At 40.5% G+C, this 9,939-nt stretch overlaps 1 long non-coding RNA gene across 1 annotated transcript; it reads left to right on the forward strand.

Moving 5' to 3' along the window:
• The first annotated feature begins 2,516 nt into the window (after positions 1-2,516).
• LOC123374431 lies at positions 2,517-8,207 on the forward strand. Its single transcript, XR_006581106.1, has 3 exons — positions 2,517-2,593; positions 5,104-5,155; positions 8,024-8,207. It is a non-coding gene; the product is annotated as an uncharacterized LOC123374431 (long non-coding RNA).
• Positions 8,208-9,939: the final 1,732 nt, after the last annotated feature.

Below are 9,939 nucleotides of genomic sequence, written 5' to 3' on the forward strand. Positions count from 1 at the left end.
TAAGAAAATCTCTACTGACTGCAACTTCCATTCAAAGTTTTAGCTTGGGAGCATTTTTTATTTTATTTTATGTAGGGGCGGGGGAGAGAGGAAAGGGAATGGGAGGAAAGAATTTGGAAAAACAAAGTTGGAGTTTGTTCCTTATGAACTATAAAGCTGCAGAAAAAAATCCTTTTAGTAAGCTTTTTGTAGCCATATATTTAGAAATTGCTCGGATTTCTTTTAATATTTTTGTCCATATGTATTTTCTATTTAAATACTTATAAATAATAATCCATATTTATATAAAAGTGTGGGCTTATGTGCGCATGGAATATTTAAATCATTGAATTACCAGTTTCATAAGGATTCTTAAAAAACTTGTTTCAGGAAAGAAGAAATTCACATCCCTTCATACAAGCCTAAATAAACAGGCTGTGCACAGGGGACCAATGTTTAGGCAGGAAAGGGAAAGAATACACCCAAGCAGCCCAACTGGAGGCAGGGATTTGTGCAGTTTACCAATGTTCATGTTCTTTGAGATTTGTCTGCACTGCAGTCTGGAGGTATGATTGCGGATTGTGTAAACGTACCCAGATGTACCCAAGTTAGCCTTGACCTAGCTAGACCAAAGTTAGCTCAGGTAGCTATAGCAGGGAACCTGCAGTAACATGGGTGGCAGCTGATTGGGTGTGCACCCAGGGAGCTGGTTGGGCCAGGCTATTCTGTGCAACTGCTTGGGCTGCCATGACTTCATTGCTATTGTTATTCAGGCTAGATTTGACCTCGCTAAATCCAACCTAGCTGGGGAATGTCTGCACATGCTGCAATCACATCTCCTGACTGCACTGTAGACACTGTGGCTCTTGTGAGAGACAGCAGGATTTCACGCTGGAATTACAAAACATGATAGTGTCAGCACCTACATACTACTGTGCCTGGTACGTTTGAAGTGCCTTACTTATTGAAAATAAGTGATTGCACTACACCTAGAGTCACTGTGCCATACATTTAGGCCTTGTCTAGACTAGAATATGGACAGTGTAATCTAACTCTTATTAACAGGCTGGTGTAGACAGCACAGTGTGCATGTAACACATATTAAACTAGTTGATCTATCTTTACTAGTTCACAAGGGTGCAGATAATTTATTTTTAAGTGGGGGCTTCTAGAGTTAACTAATAAAATAGCTGCTAAATATAATTTTCATCTTATCTAACTATTGTAGCAGGAACAGTCCCTCAGTAATGTACAGTTTGTTTTCAGCTTAGGAGGGATACAGTCTTCTGATATCCTTGGGTGCTTGAAGTCCCTCTCTTTCCACCAGGTATAAGTTGGTTCTTGATAACTCGACCCAGGTTGAAGTTCTTTCCTTCGGCAGGCACTAGATCCTTTCTTCCCAGTCTGGGAAATAGATGAGCAGCCAGGGTCTATTTATTCTTGTGATGGGAAATCTGTGTGCCTGGATGGAGTTCACTTGTCTGTGCTTCTCCACTCTTTGTGTAGCCAAGATGGCTGCTTCCCTCCTTCTCTTTCTCTGTGCATAATGACTTCTGATCCCCTCTTCTCTCAAGGGAGACTAGGATACTTCCAGCCAGCTGCCACTCCCTCAGGGTTAGACGGGGAGGTGCTCTGCGACCGTAAGGCCTATTTCCGCTCCTCCCTGGTCTCCCCCTATCCAGGCAGAGTTCCTCTGGGAGGCATCCACTGGCTCCCTAGACAGCTTTGAGGAATAGTGGGCACTGTCCAGGGTTCTCTGCTTGGTGTCTCTCTCCGGATCCCTAGTTTTGACCGTTTGACCTTCATTCCTGACCCTGTTATTCATTAGTTGTCCCCTGTATTCAGTTGGTTCCCGGATCCAATGGTCCCTCCCGCAAGGCTGGGGAAGGGGCCTTTAGACATGGGCGGCCCACCTCCCAGGATTTCCAATAAGGCCACTCCTCTGGGACTAACTCTCTCCTGATTTGCTTTTCTTTTCTCCCCACTGTCTCCTCTGGGATTTCCATGTGCTTTTTTTCACGGGTCTCCAGCTACCATCTTATTTGTACGCCTTTCCTTGTCAGAGTCTCTACCTGAGAGAGAAGTGCATTGTATTACATAAGCAAAGCATAAAGCCATGATTTTCTAATATAATTAACAGATCAGGTGTAGGCTGCTCCCTTTCTTCATTCTGTCACATTCTAGATGGTTCTACAAAGAATTCCGGGACTATATAAAATCACATGGCCAGTTTAAATGTTCAGTTTGCCAAAGAGCATTGCTTGTGAGGTTTTAAAATCCTGAAATCTTATACCATTCTTAGTAAGTCAGGAATGACTGAGTGTCAGGCAAAAACAAAGTGTGTATTTTGAAGGTGTTAAAATGAAATCAATTAAAACCTGGCTATTTAAAAAGGAGGAAACTACACTTCCAAAGGATCAATGTCAGGTGTTTTCTGAAGTAGTGAAGTTGAAATTGACTTTAGCCATTCTGATAATGAATACTGTAAATGAGCATCATATCTGTAGTTTATATATAAAGAAAAAACTGATGTTTTACAGCTTCCAGATGTTACAGAAGAATTCAGTTCAAGAAACCAAGGTGAATGAACCAAGTTCATTCTTTGGAACACTTTGTAAGTCATTCTTTTTACTCATATTTTTAAAAGTAATACTTTAATGAGTAATTTTATATCATGACTAAATGTATCCTCTTTTAAGATGGTGGGATAAATGAGCTTCTGTTGCAAACTCAGTATTAATATGATCCCTAAAATGTGGAGGGAGGTGGGGCTAAAGACCCTGAGCAAGCCCAGTTTTCTACACCTATAGTTCAATCTGTATTAAAAACATTTTGCCTTGTCTGCAGGAGGCTGTTAATACATTAGCAAACAAAAGTCACTGTATAGCCAAATCCTAGTCTAGACAAGGCCTCAGTCTTCCACTCGGCCCTCACTTATGGGCCAACCAATGTGACTATAAAATGAAAATTATTGCTAAAAAGACAGTGTTTGAAAATGGAGGAACAATTACTATCCATATTACCGACAATTACTATCCATATTACATTTCACTAACTTCTAATCTACATTATCTAGCAACTTTGACAAATGATTTTGTTGTCAATGAAAGTTTTTCTTGATTAACAAATATAGAACCGAGCACTATATCATTTGCCTCAGTCTTACGCTTAGTGATGGGTGTCTACTTCAGGAAAAAACAACCATCACCACATTTGGCAAATGGTAATAGCATAGATAGCAGCCATAGCACAGAGACCATGGCCCAGTGAGCAGATGCAACTATCCGTAACTATATATCTATCTCCTTTCTTATCAGAATCCCTACCCCACAGTTAATGTAGCCCTTAGAACATGCTGGGATTTGTCTTTATTGGTAACTGAAAATCATTAACACCACACTATAAAACTCAGCCTATGCAGCCCCTAAGATTTTCCTCCAAGACCTAGGTTGCTCACTATGGGCTGGTCCACACTAAGAAGCGGGGTCGAACTAGGGTACGCAAATTCAGCTACGTGAATAGCGTAGCTGAATTCGAAGTACCCTAGTTCGAACTACTCACCCGTCCAGACACCGTGGAATCGAAGTCCGCGGCTCCAAGGTCGACTCCGCCACCGCCTTTTGCAGTGGTGGAGTACCGGAGTTTGAACTATCGCTTCCGGAGTTCAAACTATCGCGTCCAGATTAGACGCGATAGTTCGAACTCCAAGAAGTCGAACTCACCGCGTCGACCCGGCTCGTAAGTGTAGACTAGCCCAACTAAACCACTCTGTCCACCCTTGTAATAAAAATTGAGTTAATTACCTGTATCTGTCACAATACATGAACAGAATTCCACCAGCTTTATGAATGGTTTTATGGGGTTTTTTAATGTTTTTTGGAAGCCTGTAAGAGAGTTTTTTTCAAAAGCACAAATAATGGTAGTGAAGAGCTTAACTCCCATTGACTTTCAATGTAACATACAAATGTAAGTTGATTGAAAGTCAATAGGAGTTACTTGCCATTTGGGTCTGAAAATTTCCTCTTATAATTGCATATTTGCATAATTGACCATAATAGATTAGGAAGGACAGTTCTGGAGTCTGACTCCACTCTCCAATACTTGTATATGGGAATGGGTATCTGGGGGTTTGTTTGTTTGCGTTTACTTTTAGGAATACTACTACAAAAATATGCAAGCAAAATTATTTTAATAAAAAACACTGTAGCTTAGTAGCCTCTGTAATTATGCAATTGCTAGTGGCAGGGGAGGTTGTCTTGTTTTAAGCTTTAAGTTTTTTACCAATTTTTTTTTCTCTTTTTTAGGCTGAGCAACAATTTGTTAGTGTATTGTCTAATTTAAACACAGAAAAACAATATAATTAATAATTATGTTTAAAATGTTAGCAGACATTGCAGTCTTTATTAATACATAACATTCAGCTTCCTTTTCTGTCTCTCACTATTAGTACAGATTTTCAGCATGAAACTGAATTTCTCTTCCTTTTGTGGGCCCAGATCTCAGCCTTTAACATTCATTGTTTTATAGATGAATTTACCCATAACAGTGTGCCCTCTAAAACTGTAGCTAGCATAGTATATTCTGCTGTCATGCTAGATATTTTTAGAACTGAAGGCTAAAAATAAACAAAGTATAAACACAATGTATTGAATGAATTTTAAGCACATGGTTTCTTAGCATAAAGTCTTTTAAACATTACAGATATTCATCTAAAAAGCTGTGTTGTCCTAAAATATATTCCTTTGTTAAATTTACACTGCTTACCCTTTAGGGTATTGACAGCCTATTATTTTTCATATGTGCCATCTTTATGGAGGAAACTGAAAGAAGAACTAATTATATCCTTCTGCAAATGAGTGTAGCAGAATAGCTTTTGTTCACCAAAAATCTTAAGTCTATTCAACATGAATGCAGAATTCACTACAGATTTTTTTAAATGTACAACCACTTTAGTGGCATGTGAAGTTTAACATTTAAAGCTAATTGTACACTTTGCTTTGGCGGCTGTAAATTTATCCAGTATGCCTAGCCACATTGCATTTGTACTTAGGCCTTAATTGATCATTTTGCTGAGAGTTTTTGTGTTTTGTTGTGTGATTGACATTGGCACTATTATTTTTAAAGGTTGTACAAGCATTGCTGGAAAAGGGCACGGTGGTAAGCAATTAAAATGAAGGTCAATAAAATAAATCTATTAACAAAAGCTTAATGTTTTTGTGGGATGTTTCATGCCTAAAACTCACAATGATCTCTCATAAATAATTGCAAAAATAAGCTCTGACGACCTGTTTGTTTGTAGTACTGTGAGACCAAAAGTATTTTACTGGGTGCGAGGGGAAGCTGAAGTTTGGGATTTTGGAATAATTATTAGCTAAAAATCAAAGCTGAATCCAAAGCTAATTAAGGTCGGAGTTATTATGGGGAGAATCTATTTCTTAAAAATCAGTCCACAAAATCACAGAACACAAAAACATTCATTACAAGCACAGGTCATTCTATCTGTCCAGTTTGGATTGCACCCATCATCATGGTATCTATCCTTCATGGATAATACTGTTGTTTTGATTTTGTTGTTTGGTATTTTTTCCACTCTCACTTTTTTCTCTTAGCATTGTGCTTGTGCATTTTTCATTAAAACAAACACTGAAGAAACAAGGATACTTTCCCCATTTTATTTACATAAAAAATGAGATTCTAAAATTAGTGCTGTCTGTGATGAACAACTTCAGATGACTCTTCTCTGTCAGCAAGAAATTGCCACTGCTAGAAGCATATTGGTGCTGTTAGCTGGACCACTGCCAAGAATGCTGGCCTCATGTGGCATGACTAGTGAGACAAGTGCATATTTAGGATGTACAGGTTTGTCACTTTACTTAATTTAAGCAATAAAAAAGACCTCTTATCAGTTCTACAACACTGAAATTCTACAACTTTAAATGTTCACTGTGTAATTATTGAGTATCAGAGGAGTAGCCGTGTTAGTGTGGATCTGTAAAAAGTGACGAAGAGTCCTGTGGCACCTTATAGACTAAAAGAAGTATTGGAGCATAAGCTTTCAGCTAAATACCCACTTTGTCAGATGCATGTAGGAATTCACCCACAAAAGCTTATGCTCCAATACTTCTGTTGTGTAATTATTGTTCCTTTTCTCATTTTGAATGTTTTTTCTGCTAAAAAGTCATTTTATTGCCTTTTGTATTATTAATCTCTGTTAAGCTTTGCACTGAGAACACTGAAAATCTGAGCCTTTATTATAGGTCTTGGAAGATGCTGTAGGCTGACATTTTGACAGGTTGCTTGCATACAAATGACTGAAAATATTGCTAGCGTTTGTTGTGGCTTTCTGTATATACTGCTTTGTTGATTTTCTCACAATGCTGTTTATTCAATGTTACTAATATTTGAGGTAGGCTGAGCTGGTTGATTCAGAAACCTACAAAAATGAGGTTATTTCTAGTTAGTTTGCCACATGCCATTGCTGAATTTACATAATTCAGTTTGCTTTCCCAACAGATTATTTCCAGAATGTCTACTGAAATTGTGTGTGTATGAAAGAGAGAGAGAACTTTCTATTTTCAAGGTATAAACCAACCTCTAACTAGTGTTGGTTAGAGGGAAACCACTCTAACCTGATTAGAAGGAAACTTTCTCTGGAGACATTTGTCCCCTAAGTGCCTTGTGATGTGACTTACTCCCATCACTTGTTAGACAAGGAGTTAAGAGCAAATTAGTGCATTTGTGATTGATTGATTGATTACCTCCTGACCAGAAGCTGCAAAGCTAGATAAGGATAATTAGGCATCTGTTCCTTGTAAGGAACCAGAGGGTGGGTGTGAGTGAGAGAGAGAAATAGAGAGAGAGAGAGAGAGAGAGAAAAAGAGAAACAACAACAACAACAGATAAACAAACTGACACTGCAGTGTAGTTGCAAACATGTCAAAAGTCCCGGGATATTAGAGAGACAAGGTAGGTATCTAGTATCTGAGTGAATAACAGAGTTGGTCCAATAAAAGATATTACCTCACCCACCTTCTCAGTGTTGAGGAGGACAGGATCTTTTCTGTTTTGTGAACTTTGAGTTGGACTTCTCTGTGGGGATTGAACTTTATGTGACTAGGTCAATGGCTGAACCACAGAACAACTGGTGAGAGGCAGACAGCTTACAGGAGGCTATAGGACCCCTCACAGCATCACACCGTAACACAATGGGGTGCTAAAGGTGATGAGGACACTGCTTTACATGCCTGCTGCAGAGTTTCTTGCATCTGTCTCTCAAGCATCTAGTACTGGTCACCAGATAATGGGCTAGACCAACAGCTGGTCTGATACAGGATGGCAATTCCTTATTTTCTGAAAGTCCATTAATAGTATATACATTGTGTATATAAATATTCTAGTTAGTCACAGAGAGCCCAGATATTTTGATCTTTAAGATACAGCAGAAGGTCCACCTCTTCTTTCAGTTACCTGTTTGAGAAAGTAGGGAGGGATGGAGTACATAAAGAAGGAAGAGGTTGAAAGAGGGAGATTCAAAAAATGCGGTATGGCTTTAAGGCTGAATTAAATATTTGACTGACATTGTGGCTTGTAGAAGGGCAGACTTAACTCTGAATTTTCTGAGTTTCTAACTTTTTTTAAAAAATCAAGTGTTCTTGAAATGTATAATACACTCAAAATACAGATATGTGCCTGCAAACTTAATTAGATCAGTGACGGGGAGGGGAAATTAATATATCTTTTTAGACAGTCCTAAAGTCTACCACAGAGAAGCCCTTTTTCTCCAAACATAGTAGGCCAGCAAGAGGAGAACCTCTGTCCATCAGAACCTGGCTCCCCTGGGGTGCTGGTCATGAATTCCCTTTCTGTTTACAGTCCTCAGGCACCATCTTGTAGAAGGGTGTCCTGATTCTGCAAAAAATCATAAGGTCCATGCTTGGGAACCTCCTAAGGTCTTAGGATCAGGGCTGATCCTAAGAGTGTATAGGCATGAGGGATCTCTCTGACAATCTATTAATGTATGTGACTGTCTTCCTAATGTCTTTAGGAGAGAAATGTGGCCAGCAGGAGAGTTGGACGTCAGCAGAATCAGTGAGGGAAGACCCTGTCCACTGTCTCTTGATCGTTTCTCACCCCTATGGAAAGCATTCTGAGGAGTGAAGACTTCATCCAGGGCTCCTCCTAATCTCTACCCTCCCTGGAGTTTTATTAGGATCTTCAGCCAACTTGCATCCACCCACTGAAGTATAATAGGTTTCCTGGGGCTGATAAATCTTACCAGTGTTATTGGGTGGCTGAAAAGAATAATCAGGGGGACCAAAGAAAATGAAAACATACTTCCCTGCTTGCCATATGACCTGGACTTTGCATGTGAAATAGGAAGAAAGGGGATCTTCACTCCCCAGAAAACCCTGCAAGAGGTTTGAGGAGCCAGAAGGTGTTGGCAGGAACGGGGACATTCATCTCCCGAATCCATGCTGTCCCCATCCCTTGTCTCCACTAGAACTGAAAAGGTCTTTAGGAGATAAGCAGGGAGGAGTAATGACTCTAGTGGCTGCTAGAGGTATCCCCCTCCCATCTTTTTCACGAACCTCCATAAAGGAAACGGAAGATTCGGGGATTGTGAGAGTGCAGCATATCAGGCAAACATTCCTTAGCCTTGCCTGTGGATCTCCCAAAGCCCACATGGGTGGATTCTCACTCTTGCTGATCATGAGGGATACAAGACAGGATACTCCTAGTGAGTCTTAAAAATCTGGCAAGTGAATGTCCCAGACCTACCCCTTTGCAAACCTTGGCATGTTCCTCAGGGCCAAACAATTCACCTTCCTCCCAGTGCATAACTTTTCAGAGAGGTTTTTTTCATCCCTGCAAAACCAAACTAAAACCTGTTTGTCAGAAACCCAGAAAACCTAAACAGATGAATTAGTTTTTGAATGATCTTATGCAGGTTCACAGTTCAGGTTCATCAGAATGCTCAAGCCTAGTAAGGTTGTTAGTTGGTAGAGGAGTGACTGTCTTTAGAGCTGGACAGAAAAATTTTCCTGTCCCATGAAAATTGTCAAGATTTCAAAAATTGCCACATTATGCATTATAACAACAGCAATATCTTTCAAAATTTGAGAGAGAGATGTGGACAAACTAAGTTCAAGTTCCTGCTTTGCCTGATTCTGGTTCAGTGAATAATTATTGATACAAAGAGGAACAGCTCCAACAGGAGTCTGAGAGAGACCTATCCCAAAATGGTCAGTAGTCTAATAGTTAGGGCATTTGCCTGGGCTGTAGGAGACTGAAGGTATATCTAAACTGCAACACAAACAAACAAAAACAACCATGGTAGTGAGTCTCAGATCCTAGGTTAATGACTCAGACTTGGAAGGCTTATACTGTAGGGCTACTAATAACAGTATTGATATTTCCACCCCCATAGCTGGATTTTAGAGCCCAGGCTGTAGCATGAGGATCTACACATTATTTTTTAGCCCCTTAGTGCTCGCCTGAGTTGGTTGACCTGGTCTCTGAAACTCATTACTGCAATTCATTTGTTTGTTACAATATAAATGTACCCCTTGTTTCAAGTCCCTGCTCTCAATCGGGTGGAGTCAGGATTTGAATCTGAGTCTGCTACAATACAGGTGGGTGCTCAAACCACTAAGCCAGGGATCGTCAACCTTTGGCACGCGGCCCATCAGGGAAATCCGCTGGTGGGCCGGGACGGTTTGTTTACCTGCAGCGTCTGCAGGTTCGGCCAATCGCAGCTCCCACTGGCTGCGGTTCGCCACTCCAGGCTAATGGGGGCTGTGGGAAGAGGTGGCCAGGACATCTCTCTGCCCCACTGCTTCCTGCAGCCCCCATTGTCCTGGAATGGTGAACCACGGCCAGTGGGAGCCACGATGGGCTGAACCTGTGGATGTGGCAGGTAAACAAACCAGCCCCGCCCTCCAGCAGCTTTCCCTGACAGGC

The sequence above is a fragment of the Mauremys mutica genome, chromosome 1 (genome assembly GCF_020497125.1).
Source record: "Mauremys mutica isolate MM-2020 ecotype Southern chromosome 1, ASM2049712v1, whole genome shotgun sequence".
NCBI lineage: Eukaryota > Metazoa > Chordata > Testudines > Geoemydidae > Mauremys > Mauremys mutica.